An 18,492-nucleotide genomic window follows, 5' to 3' on the forward strand; every position below is an offset into this window, starting at 1 on the left:
TAGAGAGCCATCTACAAGCGAAAGGCGGCATAACATCACAGTAGCATCTTATAAGGTGGAACGAAAAACGCGAATAAGAAGCTGCCGAATAAGAAGCCAACTTCAGCTTCGTTAATGCAGCAGGATTGGGTGAGGTAAGGTGGAAAATATTTCTTCCTCTGCATCCTAACATTTTTGTAGTTGTTCCAGGACTTCTCGCCCCAGATAAAGCTGCCAATACATCACTTGTTTCTACTCCATCAATATCAGCAGTGTTATCGGTACTAAGCTCCACAGCCGAAACATTGTGTTTCCTTTCTTCTCTCCGTGAAAGTCGATTCGATTTGTCAGCGAAACCGAAACTTAACCCTTTTTATAATTGCAGGAAATGCGAGTGTTTAACACGTGTCAGAATCACCAGGAATGTCCAATAAAGACCAACATTGCAACCCCCCAGAAAACCATATTCACCCATGAAAAATGATCCTCGAATGGCTGGCGGGATACATCATTTATACTCCCGTTGCATTGTGTGGCGGGGGCTCCGTGTCCCCTGAGCGGGGCTGGAGGATCGTTTATTTGCAATTCTTTGGAAAGGAGCTTCTTTCGAAATCAATGCGTGCCTGGATGTTCGCGAACGTGCTCCCTTGTGTTGGCTTGTCCCGCACTGGAAGAGCACAAGGCAAGTCTTCACAAGACAAAAACCTCCAGTGCACAGCACACTGAAAACATTTTTTGGCTGGCGCGTTTTATTTCAAAACAGAAACAGCACCAGTCGAACAAGTCGGCCAGATGCACAGAGCCTCCGCCCTCTTGTGGCTCCTTCTTGCTGCCTTTCCGCTGCCCCGGCGGGCGGCGAGGAGGAAGCGCCGTTTCCTACACATCTGCAGTCGCCATGCGCATTCGCAGCATGTCCCGGGACGCAATTCGGCCTCATTTGCATAACACCAGACCGGCTACGCAAGCTCGCATCGTGCGCCTGCCACACACCGAACAAACACCGGAGCCTTTTCAGCAATTTCCAAAAAACGGGCCTGCTCGCCTGCCCACAAGGCTCCATCTCTTACCCGCTCTCCAGAGCCTGCTGTCTTCTGTGCTGTTCTCTCGGCACCGCTGCAGCGCACACAACTCCTGCAGCGCGGGGAGAGAGTTTCCACGCTCCGCCGCAGGGAAGGCTCGCTCCGTGCGCACACGTCCTTTCAATGCCAGTTCAACAAGTGCTCCGCATTAGCAGCGTCGGGGCTCCGGCGTGTCGCACCTCACCTCACCTCGCACAGCCCCCTCCTTGAATGTCTGGCGCTGGGCATGCCCCGCTCTCCTCCACCTTATCTTATCGCGTGTGACCACCGACAATGGCCACAATGCCGGGGAATGGCACCTGTAAAGTGTTAATTGCGGCACAGGACAGCCCGTCTCGTCTCGGGGTCTGGCTTCAAAGACAATACAGCAAACACAGCGGGGCGGGGGAAGAAGACGACATGACACATGCAGGTACATTCAGCTCCAGCGGGAAAGAGTCATTTGTCGGTCTTTTCAAGTGCTGGGAGCCGAGTAATCCTTCGCTTGTATCGTTTCTCCCCGGTGACTAGATCTCACCCTGCGACTCTCGACTGGGCTCACCCACGGCAGCCCAGCAGGTGTGAGCCTAGCCGGCACCCGGATGGGAGATTCCCCCCGGAAAAGCTCAGGTTGCTACTGCTCCTGCAAGAGGTGTGACTGGGACCAGTAGGGAGCGCTCACCCTGCGGTCTGTGTGGCTTTCTTATGCCCCAGCATCCTGATGGCGACACTCTGCTGCACAAACAGGCGCCGTCCTTCGGGGAAGGCGTAAAACTGAGGTCCCAACCCTCCATGGCCATTAAGAAATCTCTCAAAAAGAGACGTCGGGGGTGTCACTCTGGTGTTAGTGTTCCCCTTTACCAATCAGTCGGAGTCTCCTCCTAATCCCCGTCTCATATGTAACAATCAATGACAAGGCCCCCCTGTCCCGCGATATTGTACTTGTCTCCTGGCCGCTTGCTGGCGCCGTGAGATTTAGTACTCGCGCAAGAGACCGGGGGCAGAGCGCGAACGCGGTCCCCCGCCCCCCACAAAGTGTGCGCTCCAGGTTCCCTCTCGGGGCTCTGCAACACAGCAGAAAGGCAGCGAGAAGGAGCCTCTTGCTCTGACGCCGCAAGGCCACAAGAGGGCGGAGGCGCCGCGCGCCCGGCCGACGTGTTGGACTGTTGCGCTTTATGTGCTGAAATAAACACGCGACAGCCCAGAAATGTTTTCAGAGTGCTGTGCACTGGAGGTTTTTGTCTTGTGAAGACTTGCCTTGTGCTCCTCCTTGCAGTTTGTTTGTTCTCCTCCAGTGCGGGACAAGCCAACACAAGGGAGCACATTCGCCAACATCCAGGTACGCAATGCGATTTGGAAAGAAGCTCCTTTCCAAAGAGTTGCACACGAACGATCCTTCAGTCCCGCTCGGGGGGCACAGAGCCCCAGCCACACACAGCTTCAAGTAGTGAGTCAGGCGCCATGGCTTTCGCTTGCGGCCACACCACCCTGAATGTGCCTGATTTCGTCTGATCTCGAAAGCTAAGCGGAGTTGGGCCTGGTTAGTACTTGGATGAGAGACTGTCTGGGATTACCAGGTGCTGCAAGCTTTTGCTCTCTCGGCCAGCAGGGGTCACCGTTGGTGCCTTAGGCTTTGGGAGGAAAACCTGGAGGATGGAAAGGTGATCTATAGCCTCATCTCTAGAGATGTTTTGTTGCTATGGCATGTGTTTGACCCATATAAAAAAAAACCCGTTTGTAAAACGAATATCGAAGCTGCCTCTAAATCTGCAAATGAAGATGAGTCGATAAACCACTTGTTTTTCGTATAACTATACATATATTCATTTATTACTGATTTCATTCATTGAGCACGGATACAATAGAGGTACAGCCATTCACTGTTTGACATGTCTGCACTGGTACAGAACCTAGCAATCAGAAAACGGGTGAAACTGTCTTGAGAATTAGCATACAGTACCGAGGCCCCCATGACCAAATAAATTGGCCTTAATAATGCAGACTACAGCAAAACGACTGACTTTGAAAAGGGAATGAATGTCCGGAAGGAGTAGTGTAACCAGCTTGAAATGCTTCTCCGGACCTCTAACTAAAAGAAACTGGGAACCAGCAGTGGCTTTCGAACTGGGATCCTATCGCAGCACGTGGTGTCATAACTCTTCCGTATTTGATATTGGACCAAGCACATCAGGGGAGAGCGCGAACGCAGTCCCCCACTACCAGAAATTATGCAGTCGAGATTCCCACATTTGGGGAATTCGCAGGGGTCAGCACAGCCGGAGTGCAATGGGTGAGTCTCGCCCTGGGTGAACCGATTCGATTTTTAAGAACTTTATTTTCTTTTCACAAAAAAATACAGGACATCACAAATTAGAAAGGTTTACATTAATATACATACTTAAAACAGTATATATGATCACATCTCATTACATTTTGACACGGTACCAGTTACATAGCAACAATTTTCTTTTTTTCTTGTGCAAATCACATTCTTTACTTAAACATGATAATGTTTTTCTCTGTTTCTTGAGATATTGACCTATGCTCTCTATTTCCCACAGATATTCTGCTTCCTCCCTCCCTTCTCTCCACAGATCTCTGAGGTAATAGTTCTCTCGGGTGATGAACAGGGCCAGGCTACCTGCTGCCTTGACTGGGACCTCGATGCCTTTGAACAGCCCCATGTTCCTCACTCTCCACAGGGCATCTTTCCCACTGTTCACCACGGCCCAGATCCTGTCAAACACGTCAGGAGGAAGTTTGACCAGAGAGATGCCGTATATAACGAAAGCAGCGGTCAGGGTAAATTGGAGCGAGAGAGATTGCAACCAATCTTCAAACTGTGCCCAGAAGGCCTTAGCAAAAAAGCAGGACCACAGGAGATGGGTCACAGTCTCCTCCTCGCCACAGCCCACCCTAACGCAGCAAGGGCTGGGGGTGAGGCCCCTACGGTACAAGAAAGTTCGGACCGGTAAGCACTGGTGGACGACACTCCAGGCTAAATCTCTGTGAATGTTGCACAGAAACTTAGAGGATGCGTGTTTCCACACCTTCCTTGTTTGGGCTGATGTTAAAATGCCCACAGGGGTCTGCCTATTCTTCTGCGGTGCAACGAAATCTTCCAGTTTTTGGACGCTGACATCTCGGAGGGGAATATGGCCAATTGGGTGATGTAGCGGCAATGCTTGTTAATAAGACAGAATTAAGCGTTGGTATGCTCCTAAAAGAGGCCCCATCTCACCCTCCATCTCTGTGGTGCAGCCACAGAGAAAGAATTCATACAAGCTGATTTAAGATGTTTTCTTGTGATAAGAAACCAGCTCCCAAAGGGGGATGCACTTAGCTAAGCCTGGCTATCATGATCAATGGTCATCCATTGGCGCCTATTTGTCTAGGGAGTGCGAGTTGGACATCTGGACTGCATTCCTAAGTGTCAGGACTAAGTGACTCATATCTCACCTTGACCAACCAATCAGGGACTGGCAGGGCGTGGTAATACCACGTGGGTCTACAATGCCCGCCAAACTCTCAACCAATCAGCACACATCTGGGTCTTGATCAAAAAGGGAGCGCAAGCTCAGTTCTGGGCTCTCCTTGGCCATTTTCGCGCATCCTCAGAGACAATCACGTGACAACTGCTGTTGTCTCCAAAAGGACTTGGACTTTGTTCAAAGCGCGAGGCCGAGGAACCCGTATGTACTCAGAATTCTACCAACGTGAATGCTCCGCTTGATCAACGGCAGCCTACAGTTGGACCCTCGTCGACAACCTGAATAGCTTATTCAGAAGCAGCGCTGGACCGGGAACGAACCAGTTTCTTCCCAGGCAAAAGAGTGACTTGTGAGGACTCGCGGTCACACTCTGTGCATAGAGACTTTCTACTAGCCAGCCGGACTGCTGGTAGATCCCCTCGGAGCAACAACTGCCCTGCGCGCCGCAGTCAGATTCCTCCGCCCGTCCTACTCCGAGCTGCACCTCGACTGGTTGGCCGGTAGCCAGAGGACGCCGTCACAACGCCCATTGGACAACCGCTGCAACAGAGGCTGCAACAGAGCCTGTCAGCTGGTTTGGTGTTCGTGCCGGGAATTCCAAATCCCAACACAGTGGATAAGTAAACCCCATGTTCTACATTGCGTCTCGAGAATTCAATTGTACCTCAACACAAGTTGTTATCAATTTAATTCATGAGTAATGTATTTACTTCCGAGTTTAGAGTAACAGTGGGTAATAACACTGATTAGCGATTTGGTAACCGAACGATATATATTGACATATATTCTCTGTTGTGTATCTCTTTGTGTTCGCATCTCTTCGAGATTATATACCTTGTATATTGATAACCCTCACCGTAAGGTCTGCCGCTCGTATCCAGGCAGACTGGTATATGTTTGTTGCACAGTTATATTAATAAATGTATCCCGTGTATTGAACCTGTGTGTGTGCGTTGTTAGTTGTTCTGACGATTGATTTTCTAAAAGCCCCGACGAACAACCTCGTGATTACTGCTACAATTAATAATTGTCTCAGTAAACCCATCAAAACCACTACAGTGAGATCTTAGAAAACTTTTAACTGTCCCATAAATTGCAGGGCATGTGTCAGAGAGTGGGACATCCAGCTTGGGTCTGACACCCCACACTCTGAACACCTCCCTACCTACCCAGAGCCTGGCAAAATAAGTCCAGGTACGCGCTTCAGGTGCTGTTGCAAAGCTTCTCAGCACAAAGGCCAGGAAAATGCACAGCAGCTTCGTAGCAATATCTGGGACAGACTTCCCCCCTGAGAGTAGCGGTCTGTACATTATTTCCCTTCTGAGTCTTTCCTGCTTCCCACCCCATAGAAAATGAAACATCCATCTACTCAGCACCGCCGCAACACGGTGTGGGATTGGGAAGGTAAAAGCCAGAAAATTCAAGATAGGCAAGAGCTGGGCTTTGATGACCAGCACCTTCCCTTGTTATGGTGAGGTCTCGGTCCTTCCATTGCATCAGTTTTTTGTTTAAGATTGGCAATTTGTTCTGCCAATTTACTGTTCCCATCTCTTCTCCAATACACCCCCAGGACCTTAATTCTCTTCTCTTGCAGCCTGAGATCATGCCCTTCTTTTGGCTCCCTCCAGTTCTGATAAAAAATCTCACTCTTAGATTTGTTAATTTTTGCAGAGGAAGCCAAAGAGTAACGATCACAGCACTGCAGAGCTCTGCTAATTGAGACATTGTCAGAGAGGAGCAGGGTGATGTCATCCATTTATAGAGATGTCTTTACCTCTCCCCCCCCACTTCCAGGCACTGGTATCCCATTAATGGCCTGATCCTGGCGCAAGGCACAGGCTAAGGGCTCCATCGCCAAAACGAATAACAAGGGGGATAATGGGCAGCCCTGCCTCACCCCTGAACAGACTTCAAAGGGGCGTGATCTATTGCCATTAACTATTACTCTGCTGTTGCTACCTGTGTACAGCAGGTTAATCCACTTTCTCATGATGGGGCCAAACTTCATGTGCTCAAGTATCGATGTTAAGTACTGCCGGTTTAGGCGGTCAAAGGCCTTTTTCTAGGTCTACACCTAAAATGCACAGAGGGAGGGAGCGATCCTCAGAGTACAGACAGACATCCCTCAACAAGGCCAGGTTGTCGCTCATCAGGCATCCTGCTATCCCACAAGTCTGTTCTTTCCCTACCAGTGAGGCCACTACATTTTGTAGGCGCAGGAAAAGGGCTTTGGACAGGATCTTAGTGTCCACGCCTAACAGGCTGAGGGGTCTCCAGTTCTTTCTGTCATTCTTTGCTCCTTTCTTAAACAAGAGAGAGATAGTGCCTTCTCTTAAGGAGTCAGGCAGCAATTCTGTCTTATAGCTTTCCTCGAATAGGAGCAGTAGCGGATCCTGAAGCAGATCCCAAAAGGTGCAATAAAATTCTCCGTCAGCACCCGGAGTTTTCCCCTTCTGTAAGCTCTCCATAGCCTGTCTCAGCTCTTCTACTGTCAGATCCCTCTCAAGTACTTCCCTATCTTCTTCATTCAAAACGTTTTCTAGCTTTGAGGTAAAAAAATGAATTTCTTCATCCTTTACCTCAGTAGAGCAGTACAGTCTTGAGTAGAAGGCCTCGGTGCAGGAGAGGATAGCACTCGGCTCTGTTCTCTCTCGTCCCTCCTCATCAACTACACTTTCCATGACAGACTTGGAGCCTACCACTTTCCTGAAAAAGAAGCGAGTACACTTCTCATTTTCTTCCAAGAACTGCACTCTGCTTCTTAACAGCACTCCTCGACTACCTTCTTTGGCTATGCTCCGGATGTCCTTTTTTAAAAGGGTGATATCCTCGAGCACATCGAAGCCACTGTGCAGCATCGTGTAGAGATGCTGCAGCTGCCTCTGTTTCCTGGCTAGCACTCCTCTCCGTCTGGCAGCAGCCTTCCTTCCCTCAGCCATGAAAAAGGCCTTTGTCCTCACCTTCACCTCCTCCCACCACTCTCCTACTGACCCGTACAGAAACTGCAAGGACAGCCACTGTGATAGTTTCTCCTTGTAGCGGGATACTACCCCCTCGTTCTCTAGCAGCTTTGTGTTGAGTTTCCAGAGGCCTGGGCCAAAGACAGTCCCGCCCTGGAGTTCCACTCTACACCCTAAAGCCTGATGATCTGAGAAGAAGACAGGCTGAAGAGTGACCCCAACAACTTTCACTCTCTCTGAGACAAAGCAATAGTCAATTCTGGAGCTGCTATTCCTCCCTGACCATGTATATCTTGCTGTTGTGGGATATACAGTGCCTTGCGAAAGTATTCGTCCCCCTTGAACTTTTCAACCTTTTGCCACATTTCAGGCTTCAAACATAAAGATATACATTTTTTATTTTATGTGAAGAATCACCAACAAGTGGGACACAATTGTGAAGTGGAACGAAATCTATTGGATTTTTGAAACTTTTTTAACTAATAAAAAAATGAAAAGTGGGGCGTGCAAAATTATTCGGCCCCTTTACTTTCAGTGCAGCAAACTCACTCCAGAAGTTCAGCGAGGATCTCTGAATGATCCAATGTTGTCCTAAATGACTGATGGTGATAAATAGAATCCACCTGTGTGTAATCAAGTCTCTGTATAAATGCACCTGCTCTGTGATAGTCTCAAGGTTCTGTTGAAAGCGCAGAGAGCATCATGAAGACCAAGGAACACACCAGGCAGGTCCATAATACTGTTGTGGAGAAGTTTAAAGCCGGATTTGGATACAAAAAGATTTCCCAAGCTTCAAACATCCCAAGGAGCACTGTGCAAGCGATCATCTTGAAATGGAAGGAGTATCAGACCACTGCAAATCTACCAAGACCTGGCCGTCCCTCTAAACTTTCAGCTCAGACAAGGAGAAGACTGATCAGAGATGCAGCCAAGAGGACCATGATCACTCTGGATGAACTGCAGAGAACTACAGCTGAGGTGGGAGAGTCTGTCCATAGGACAACAATCAGTCTTACACTGCACAAATCTGGCCTTTATGGAAGAGTGGCAAGAAGAAAGCCATTTCTCAAAGATATCCATAAAAAGTCTCGTCTAAAGTTTGCCACAAGCCACCTGGGAGACACCCCAAACATGTGGAAGAAGGTGCTCTGGTCAGATGAAACCAAAATCGAACTTTTTGGCCACAATGCAAAACGATATGTTTGGCGTAAAAGCAACACAGCTCATCACCCTCAACACACCATCCCCACTGTCAAACATGGTGGTGGCAGCATCATGGTTTGGGCCTGCTTTTCTTCAGCAGGGACAGGGAAGATGGTTAAAATTGAGGGGAAGATGGATGCAGCCAAATACAGGACCATTCTGGATGAAAACCTGTTGGAGTCTGCAAAAGACCTGAAACTGGGACGGAGATTTATCTTCCAACAAGACAATGATCCCAAACATACAGCAAAATCTACAAAAGAATGGTTCACAAATAAACGTATCCAGGTGTTTGAATGGCCAAGTCAAAGTCCAGACCTGAATCCAATCGAGAATCTGTGGAAAGAGCTGAAAACTGCTGTTCACAAACGCTCTCCATCCAACCTCACTGAGCTCGAGCTGTTTTGCAAGGAAGAATGGGCAAGAATTTCAGTCTCTCGATGTGCAAAACTGATAGAGACATACCCCAAGCGACTTGCAGCTGTAATCGCAGCAAAAGGTGACTCTACAAAGTATTAACGCAAGGGGGCCGAATAATTTTGCACGCCCCACTTTTCCTTTTTTTAATAGTTAAAAAAGTTTCAAAAATCCAATAGATTTCGTTCCACTTCACAATTGTGTCCCACTTGTTGGTGATTCTTCACATAAAATAAAAAATTTATATCTTTATGTTTGAAGCCTGAAATGTGGCAAAAGGTTGAAAAGTTCAAGGGGGCCGAATACTTTCGCAAGGCACTGTATACATCTATATGTGTCTGAGAGTTTAAAGTCTTGAATTAAGTTTTGCAGGGCCAGTGAGCTGGAATCCAATTTTATCGGAGAGCTAGACTGCCTGTCTGTGTGCTCTAAGATACAATTAAAATCCCCTCCCACTATCACGTCTGTGCTACATAACAATAGGGGGGAGAGTGCCTTGAGTAGCTCCACCCTTCCTCCCACGTCAGTAGGGCAATACACATTGATTAGCCGCAGGTTAACGGTCCCCCATTCCACATCCACACACAGCAACCTGCCATCTATGACCCTCTGTATACTTTTCAATTTGAATGCCAATCCTTTGAAAAGAATGGCCACGCCAGAGGCTCTGTTATTATTGTCCCCTGACCAAACAGAAGGCCCTTTATCCCACCTATCTTCAAAGCTTTTATACCTCTCTTGATAGGCTAAAGCACACTCCTGCAACATCAACACATCTCCCTCTCTCTGCTGGAGGTAATCAAAGACAGACTGGCATTTAACTCTGTCATTGATACCTCTGGTGTTAAGAGAAATTAAAGTTTAGAGCCATATTACATAAGAAAGTGGAACCAGTCTTTACAAAACACATTTCTCTTCTGTCTCACCTGTTACCTTCTTCTTTTTCTTCTTACCAATTTCCTACCAGCCATCCTCTGAATGAGCCTTCATCAGGGTGGCAGCAGTAAAAGCGTTCACGGAGTCCATTTCAAGGAAGGGGTAGAGGGAGGGGTGGAGGGGTTCCAGCTGTCCCCATAGCCATGCTCTCCTTCCTCCTCGCTCGGGGAGAAAACAGAGTCATTTTTCCTTTTCCTCAAATCCAGCTCCTGGGAGCACTGAGGGGAAAGGGGTGCAGCTGATGCACCAGTCTCCTCTTCCCCCTCACCCACCAGCTGCTGCAGATCCTCCGTGATGGACTGGATGGAGGAGAGGAGGGCATCTGTAGCACTTGCAGAGTCTGAGAAAAGCAGCTCTGCTGAATCCTGGGTATCCTCGCTGGACCCGCTCCACCGGGGGCCCCACACTGGCCCTCGTTCTGAGGAGCAGAAGAGGGGGAGGGGTCCTCGCTGTTCTCGGGGGTTTTCAAACCCTCGTGCTTGTCTGGTGCAGACTGCGGTTGTGGGGGCGTAGTGGATTTCTCTTCCACCGGCCCTGGAGCCACAGCAGGACTGATCCTGGCTGGAGGCAAGGAGTCTTTGTCCAACAAGGGTTCTTTGTTTGACTTGTTGTTTGCTTTGGATTTTCGGGCCGGTTTGGCTGAAACAAGCACTGCCTCATCCTTTCTCATTTTGAGTCTATTGGCGTAGGTGTGAGGGCAATTCTTAAAAACGTGTCCTTCCGAGCCACATAAATTGCACTTTGGCTGCATTGAACAGTCAGAGGCTAAATGTCCCTGTTTGCCACAGGTCTTGCAGCATTTCACAGTGCAGGACGATGCCAGGTGTCCCACAGCACCACAGCGCCGACACACCTTTGGTTGTCCCACATAAAAAACATAGCCATTGCAGGCGCCCAGCCGGATTGTAGAGGGCAGGTGCCTTAAGCCTCCATTTACATTGTCCAGTAGCAAGCGAACCTCGAATTTCCTTGCTCCTGTTTTTATACGGTCAACATCTCTAACCTCAGTTCCATGGTGGACAGTGCAGTACTGGTTAAGCCAGGTGTGAATGTCCTCCGTCTTTGCCAGTTCCAAGAACATAACAACATGCACCGTTTTCCTCTCTCTCTGTGTCAGAGGCTGCAAGTCGATCTTCTCAAGGGCAGGAACTTTCCCTCTTTTTGCCTCAAACACATCCACACATTGTTCAAACAGAGGATAGGTAGCAAAAACAACCTCAAATGCTTTCTGACCTGGGAGAGCGAAGATGAAATCCAAGTGCCGAGGTTCAAAGCCAAGTTCCTTCTGCAACACTTTTCTGCCGAACTGCATACGATCCATGGAGAGGTCATCCAAAAGCTCAAAACGCACAGCATTCTTGCGGGATCCAAAAGTTGCCATTTCGTGAACTGCTAAACAAACACTGCTTCCACAAAACAAGGAAAACAATCCAACTACTCCACCTACAGGCTTAACAAGGTATCACCCCTGCCAGGTAAGTATGAGCTGTACAAGCCCCTGCAAGCGGCCTGCACCCACAGCACAAAGCGCGCAGCCTAGGCCAGCTCAACCCCTCGCACGTCACCGCCTCCTGCTGGGCCCACTCTTTCGCACACTCTCACGCCACACTAACACTCAAAAGGGTGGGCAAAACGAGAAAACGAGCGCGCCGTTTCCTACACATCTGCAGTCGCCATTGCGCATTCGCAGCATGTCCCTGGATGCAATTCGGCCTCATTTGCATAACAGCAGACCGGCAGATCGCTACGCAAGCTCGCGTCGTGCGCCTGCCACACACCGAACAAACACCGGAGCCTTTTCAGCAATTTCCAAAAAACGGGCCTGCTCGCCTGCCCACAAGGCTCGGTCTCTTACCCGCTCTCCAGAGCCTGCTGCCTTCTGTGCTGTTCTCTCGGCACCGCTGCAGCGCACACAACTCCTGCAGCGCGGGGAGAAAGTTTCCACGCTCCGCCACAGGGAAGGCTCGCTCCGTGCGCACACGTCCTTTCAATGCCAGTTCAACAAGTGCTCCGCATTAGCAGCGTCGGGACTCCGGTGTGTCGCACCTCACCTCACCTCGACATACGATATACGACACTGCTTTACACAGAGAGTGGCGGGATTGGGATGTCAGGGCCTGACAATACTACTTTACGCAGTTAGTGGTGGGGGTGGGATGTCAGGGCCATACGACAGTTTTTTACGTAGAGAGTGGCGGGGGTGGGATGTCAGGGCTTGACAACACTGCTTTATGCAAAGAATGGAGGGGTGGGTGACAGGGCTATATGACAGTGCTTTCCGCAGAGAGTGGTGGGGGTGTGATGTCAGGGCGATACAACAGTGCTTTACATAGAGAGTGGTGGGGGTGGGATGTCAGGGCCATATGACACTGCTTTACGCAGAGAGTGGTGGGGGTGTGATGTCAGGGCCATATGACAGTGCTTTACACAGAGAGTGGCGGGGGAGGGATGTCAGGGCTTGACGACACTGCTTTATGCAGAGAGTGGAGGGGAGGATTTCAGGGCCATAAGACACTGCTTTATGCAGAGAGTGGAGGGATTGGTGTCAGGGCCATATGACACTGCTTTACACAGAGAGTGGCGGGGGTGGGATGTCAGGGCCTGACAACACAGCTTAACGCAGAGAGTGGAGGGGTGGGTGTCAGGGCCATACGACACTTCTTTACGTAGAGAGTGGCGGCGGTGGGATGTCGGGGCTTGACGTTACTGCTTTATGCAAAGAATTGAGGGATGGGTGTTAGGGCTATATGACTGTGCTTTCCGCAGAGAGTGGTGGGGGTGTGATGTCAGGGCCATACAACAGTGCTTTACACAGAGAGTGGCGGGGGAGGGATGTCAGGGCCTGACAACACAGCTTTATGCAAAGAATGGAGGGGTGGGTGTGAGGGCCATACAACACTTCTTTACGTAGACAATGGCGGGGGTGGGATGTCAGGGCTTGATGACACTGCTTTATTCAAAGAGAGGAGGGGTGGGTGTCAGGGCTATATGACAGTGCTTTCCGCAGAGAGTTGTGGGGGTCGGATGTCAGGGCCATATGACACTGTTTACACAGAGAATGGCGGAGGTGGGGTGTCAGGGCCTGACAACACAGCTTTACGCAGAGAGTGGATGGGTGGGTGTCAGGGCCATACGCCACTTTTTTACATAGAGAGTGGCGGGGGTGGGATGTCAGGGCTTGATGACACTGCTTTATGCAGAGAATGGAGGGGTGGGTGTCAGGGCTATACGACAGTGCTTGACGTAGAGAGTGGTGGGGGTGTGATGTCAGGGCCATACGACATTTCTTTACGCAGGGAGTGGCAGGGGTGGGATGTCAGGGCCTGACGATACTACTTTACGCAGTTAGTGGCGGGGGTGGGATGTCGGGGCTTGACGACACTGCTTTATGCAGAGAGTGGAGGGGTGGGTGTCAGGGCTATACGACAGTGCTTGACGTAGAGAGTGGTGGGGGTGTGATGTCAGGGCCATACGACATTTCTTTACGCAGGGAGTGGCAGGGGTGGGATGTCAGGGCCTGACGATACTACTTTACGCAGTTAGTGGCGGGGGTGGGATGTCGGGGCTTGACGACAGTGCTTTACACAGAGAGTGGTGGGGGTGGGATGTCAGGGCCATATGACACTGCTTTACACAGAGAGTGGCGGGGTTGGGATGTCAGGGCCTGACAACACAGCTTAACGCAGAGAGTGGAGGGGTGGGTGTCAGGGCCATACGACACTTCTTTAGGCAGAGAGTGATAGGAGTGGGATGTCAGGGCCTGATGATTCTGCTTTATGCAGAGAATGGCAGGAGTGGTATGTCAGGGCCTGACGAGACTGCATTCTGCAGAGAGTTGAGGGGAAGGTGTCACTTCTTTATGCAGAGAGTGGCAGGGGTGGGATGTCAGGGCCGTAAGACACTGCTTTATGCTGAGAGTGGCGGGGGTGGAATGTCAGGGCCAAACGACATTGCTTTACACAGCGAGTGGCGGGGGTGGGATGTCAGGGCCTGAAGGTACTGCTTTACGCAGATAGTGGCGGGGGTGGGATGTTAGGGCTTGACGACACTACTTTATGCAGAGAGTGGAGGGGTGGGTGTCAGGGCCATACGACACTTCTTTACGTAGAGAGTGGCGGGGGTGGGATGTAAGGGCCTGACGATACTTCTTTACGCAGAGAGCGGTGGAGGTGGGATGTCATGGTTATACGACAGTGCTTTCCACTGAGAGTGGTGGGGGTGGGATGTCATGGCCATAAGACACTGCTTTATGCAGAGAGTTGAGGGATTGATGTCAGGGCCATACAACAGTGCTCCAATCAGGCCTCTGCTTGAATTTGTACTCCTCCTCTCTCTCCCTACCTCTACCTCTCCCTCTCTCTACCTCTCTCCCTACCTCTCCCTTTTCCCCTCCCTACCTCTCTTCCTACCTCTACCTCTCCCTCTCTGTGGGGCCAGCAGGGGGTGCTCATCCTGCGGTCTGTGTGGGTCCTATTGCCCCAGTATAGTGATGGGGGACACGATCTGGCCCACCAGCGACGAGCAGGTTACCAGATCTAGACAAAGGGGGCGACTCTTAGTCGTATGAGCTTAGTCACACATCGCAGCGATTAAAAAAACAAAACAAACATATTATGTCTGTTACTAACGACTTTTTTTTCCTACATTGAAAGTCTCTTTCCCGAGTGATTTTCTAGCGCGACTGGGCCTCTTCATTTCTCCTCGGTGTCTCGTCGCGGGCGGATTTGAAACAGACCACAGAACCTGCCGCTGCAGTGCTCTCGGTTAGGGGCTCTCATCCTGCATCACCAATCTTCCACAGGAGGGACGGAGCTGGATTTCTGTCTGGAAAATAAACTCCAGAGTGAGAGAGAGAGAGAAGAGAGGGGTAGGGAGAGGTAGAGAGAGGAGGTGGAGGGCAAGGGAGAGGGAGAGAGGTGGAGAGAGAGGGATGTCAGGGCTTGACGAGACTGCTTTCTGTCGTATGGCCGCACCAACCCTGGTTTGAATCCGGGTCATGGCAGAACAGGGGCATCTGCTATTACTGCTTTTACTGCTTGCACTAATGAAGGCAAAAAAAAGCTAATCGATGTGAACGAACGGCGCTTTACAGAGGAGTACTGCCTGAATGGATCGTTGATGAACGACAGAGGCCACTCCGACCTCTTCTCGGTTTTCATCTATGACTTACTAAGGATCTTCTTCACATTCGCCCATGCAGGGGAAGTCAGTTACACCAAAGCAAACGCAGGAAAGTGCATTTCAAGCAGAGACCAGGAGGGACTTGTTTACACCGAGAGTGGGCGGAGAATGGAACAATGCGCCCAGCCCTGTTGCTGGAGCCGATTCTTGATGAGATCTTGGGCTCACTAAGAGGCCCCCACTGGATGCTAATCTTTCTGTTGTTCTTGCAGGCCCTGCGCTGCTTTTGAGCTGACAGAGCTCGTCCTGGTCTGTCGGCACAGCCCAATTGCAAATGATCGGCTCCGCGTACAGAAGGAACGTGCGTTTGGTACAAGACTGCATGAAGGCACCGGAAATACATTGGCAACAAATGACCGGTCGCTCAAGACCTCTGTGAAGTACAGGAGCGTGCAAAACAAGGCTGTTTCTGCCCAGTCTCGAACCGGGGACTTTTCAGGTGTTAGGCTGACGTGACAGCCGCTACGCTACGGAAACCTGCAGGGACTGCTTCTCATGTCTCATTTGTGTTTCAGGCTGAGAAAGGGAAGCGTCACTTTAGGAAGGGGAAGCTGCAGAGAGGAACAGAGGGCTTAATGAAACAAAACGCTGAAACCCAGGATTGAACCAGGGACCTTTATATCTTCAGTCTAACACTCTCCACACCCACCTGCTCCAGCCTTCCTGTGTTGCGGCAAGAGCGCACCAAGAGGAGCGGGAGAGTGTTGCAGGAACGTCACTCAGAAGAAAAGCCACCCAGGTGCGCCCTCTGAGCTCTGTCCAGCGCATCTTCCTCAGGAGCTCTCGGACACGACGCACAGACAGGGCGCAGGGAGCCGTCGCCTGCAAACACGGCTCCAGGCAGGACTCCACTCCGCAGGAGCCGCAGAGCAGAGGAGATGGGGGCAGCTTAGCTCCTGTGCAGAGACCTGAGCTGTTGTTGCTGTGGATGCTGTCTTTTCTGTTCTCGGGGTAGGACATCAGGAAGCACATTGAAGCGCTGCGACATGCACTGTACAGATCCCGCCACTACTGGGCCCGATTTCCCCGGAACGAAACCGGGCGGAAACAGGCCCGTTTCGTTTGTTGTCACGCACACTGTTTGGGGATTCGCCTAGCGCTAAGATCGAACAGACCCACTCACCTCTTAGTGTGGCGGGATCTGCACAGTGGATGTCGCAGCATATCCTGCTTTCACTTCAATTCATGTCCTGATGTACCCTGGTCTCCCGCGTGACAGGTGGGGATACTTGCCACTATACTAACGAGGAAGACATCGCTCTCTGCTTAGTGTGTAAAACACTTACTTGCAGCATTGTGGGTGCTGTGGTTTAAATGCTATTGGTTTGTGAACAGAATACCCCTATCCCAGTACATTGTGCCACATTAAATAAACACACGAGAAAAAGAGATTCAGAACGCAAAGCTGAGTCAGTGTTCTGTGTAAAAAAACGGTTTGAACATCATGGGAGCTGTTTTTAATAAGCTGCTGAGTAAAGAATATTTTAATCTTCCTGCTGTCAGTAGTATTGTGCATATAGTTGACTCTTACCTGAATGAAAACAGGACGCAAAGGAAGGGTTTCAGAATTCAGACAAAGCTTTATTCCCGTGCTTACAGTTTGGGTAATTGGAGACTGCGCTGTTATGCTTCCTATGGTCATATACGGGTTTTTCGCATGAAGCCGTATTGAACAGTATTTCTCGCGTTGTGAACTTGTGTATACAGCAGTCCCCCGGGTTCCAGTTAGTGCGTAATTACGCATCGATGAAAAACCGGAGGTTTAAAAAAAGATAATTAGCTCACTGATACTTTGATGTAGAGGCTGTGGAAATATCCACGCCGTGGTCTTTAAAATGCATTTGGTTTGAAGGCGTTCTGTGCTTCCGTTGCGAAGATATGGACAAAAGAATATTCGTGCTTGGTCCAAAAAATGTAATATAAACGAAAAAGTAAAGACTGAGAAAGCATTCACAATGTATTTTATTCACAAAGCAAGTATTCTCGCGATTCTAAGAGGTTTCGTGTAAACGCTACAGGCGTGGCAAAATCGTCTTCGAACTTCAAGCTAACTTTACCCCGGTGTTTTACCCTGCTCTTTTCTACACTGAACTGATCATTTGGACACCGCAAGACAAGAGAGACACATTTATATGTAATCAGGAAACCAGGAATCCTAACCGTTAGTCCGTTAGTGCCACAGAAAAAAAAAAACGTTTCAGCAAGATAAAATTGCAGGATAAACACATTTTTTTCTTTTTCGTAGCGCTTGTGTTTTGTTTGATTTAGCGAATTTTATACACTTTATTTCTGACACATGACTTAAAAGGCTGGTAGAGTATATTTAATACAAGAGCGCTGAAAAACAATTTTCATCTACCGTATTGTCATGTTTTTTAAAAAAGCAAGTTAAATGCATATATAGTAAATGTTTTTTTTCATATAATAGTGTTTATGGTCTGATAAACGCAATTCATTATTTAACGGACATTTGGTATAATTAAAAAAAACTAATTCACGAATGTGAACATTTTTTACAATAACGTGTTCTATTTTGATCTTGCGCCCCAAGCAGCAATATCACCTGACAGTTTAATGGTCTGTCGTCCTTTTCTGGGTTTTATTCTGTCTTCAGATGCACCAGATGTATTTTTAAAATACGTAAATGACAATTCTGGTGCAGCGAGGCATTCTGATTAATTCAGATTCACTCTTCACGTGTGTTATAGATATCATCTAATGTTTTTGTATCCACGTAAAACCTCGCATGAAAGTGAAGTTGATAAACTTTGCTTGTGACATATTTAACAAGGCACAGTGCCAAACTATTAAAATACATCAGAAAAGTACCCGAACTCATCTAATTGATGTATTTGAAACGAACGGATGGGAGACTTTAATATGGCGTTCTGGAAATTCACTTTTAGGAGTTTTCGGAAGTCTGGACCCAGATATACAGTGAGGGAGGAGTGCTTGACTTCCTGCTTTCAGCTCGTGCATTGTTTCTACTTGTGACCACCAACAGAGAGAGCTTTACCGGTTCAAGAAACGTCCCGGGAGTTTTCTGGGTTAAGAGGGAAGAATAAATGTAATAAATGGAGATGTTATTGCCGCTGGGCAGTATGAAGGCGGTTTAGCGAGGCAGTGGCGTGTAGAGGGAGGAGAAGCGCATTCCGCACGGGCTGCGCAGAGCAATGAGTCACACTTGCTGCGCGCTGAGTCCTGTCTTATATAACCGCTGAGCCCGGACACACACAGCGTCTCCAGCCAGTGCTGGCGATTCAGAAA

General features: G+C 49.3%; 2 pseudogenes; one reads left to right on the forward strand and one right to left on the reverse strand.

Annotated features, from left to right (window-relative positions):
• Nucleotides 1–2,507: 2,507 nt before the first annotated feature.
• Nucleotides 2,508–2,626, forward strand: LOC138218920 (5S ribosomal RNA; annotated as a pseudogene).
• A 599-nt stretch (nt 2,627–3,225) lies between these two features.
• On the reverse strand, nt 3,226–3,361 carry LOC138243656 (U1 spliceosomal RNA; annotated as a pseudogene).
• Between the last annotated feature and the right edge of the window lie 15,131 nt (nt 3,362–18,492).

The sequence above is a fragment of the Lepisosteus oculatus genome, chromosome 14 (assembly GCF_040954835.1).
Source record: "Lepisosteus oculatus isolate fLepOcu1 chromosome 14, fLepOcu1.hap2, whole genome shotgun sequence".
NCBI classification, from domain to species: domain Eukaryota; kingdom Metazoa; phylum Chordata; class Actinopteri; order Semionotiformes; family Lepisosteidae; genus Lepisosteus; species Lepisosteus oculatus.